The 940-nt window shown below is 44.8% G+C and overlaps 1 pseudogene; it reads right to left on the reverse strand.

The window, feature by feature from the left end:
* Positions 1 to 940, reverse strand: part of LOC111952214 (uncharacterized) — a 27,431-nt pseudogene that overhangs the window by 4,808 nt on the left and 21,683 nt on the right.

The raw sequence follows: 940 nt of genomic DNA on the forward strand, positions 1-940 counted from the left end.
TGTTTAATCAGCAGCCAGAGAATCTTGTTTATCATGGTCTGAGAGTCTTTAGGTGCCTTTTGGCAAACTACAAGCAAGCTGTCATGTGCCTTTTACTGAGGAGTGGCTTTCATCTGGCCACTCTAAAATAAAGGCCTGATTGGTGGAGTGCTGCAGAGATGGTTGTTCCTTCTGGATGGGTCTCCCACTCCACAGAGGAACTCTTGGAGCTCTGTCAGAGTGACCACCTCCCTGGACCAAGGCCCTTCTCCCCGATTGCTCAGTTTGGCCGGGCGGCCAGCTCTAGGAAGAGTCTTGGTGGTTCCAAACTTCTCCATTTAAGAATGATGGAGGCCACTGTGTGTCTTGGGGACCTTCAATGCTGCAGAATGTTTTGGTGCCCTTCCCCAGTCTGTGCCCTCGACACATATCCTGTCTCGGAGCTGTCTACGGTACAATTCCTCCTCGCTCATGGATCGGTTTTTGCTCTGACATGCACTGTCAACTGTCGGACCTTATATTGACAGGTGTGCCTTTCAAAATCATGTCCAATCAATTGAATTTACCACAGGTGGACTCAAATCAAGTTGTAGAAATATCTCAAGGATGATCAATAGAAACAAGACGCACGTGAGCTCAATTTCGAGTCTCATAGCAGAGGGTCCGAATACTTTTGTAAATCGGGAATTTCTGTTTATTTTTTTATACATTTGCAAAGATTTCTAAAAACCTGTTTTTGCTTTGTCATTACAGGGCATTGTGTRTAGATTGGTGAGGAAAGACGTGTATGTAATACATTTTAGAATAAGGCTGTAACGTAACAAAATGTGGAAAAAGCTTTCCCGAATGCACKGTATATGGTATGCCGTTAAGAATTAAGGCCTACCTCACAGTGGAGGTGAACATAGAAGAGCCAAACACCACTGTAGAGATGCACATCCTCAGTGACCACTATAGAATG

This window comes from Salvelinus sp. IW2-2015, linkage group LG26 (assembly GCF_002910315.2).
Source record: "Salvelinus sp. IW2-2015 linkage group LG26, ASM291031v2, whole genome shotgun sequence".
Classification (NCBI taxonomy): Eukaryota; Metazoa; Chordata; class Actinopteri; order Salmoniformes; family Salmonidae; genus Salvelinus; species Salvelinus sp. IW2-2015.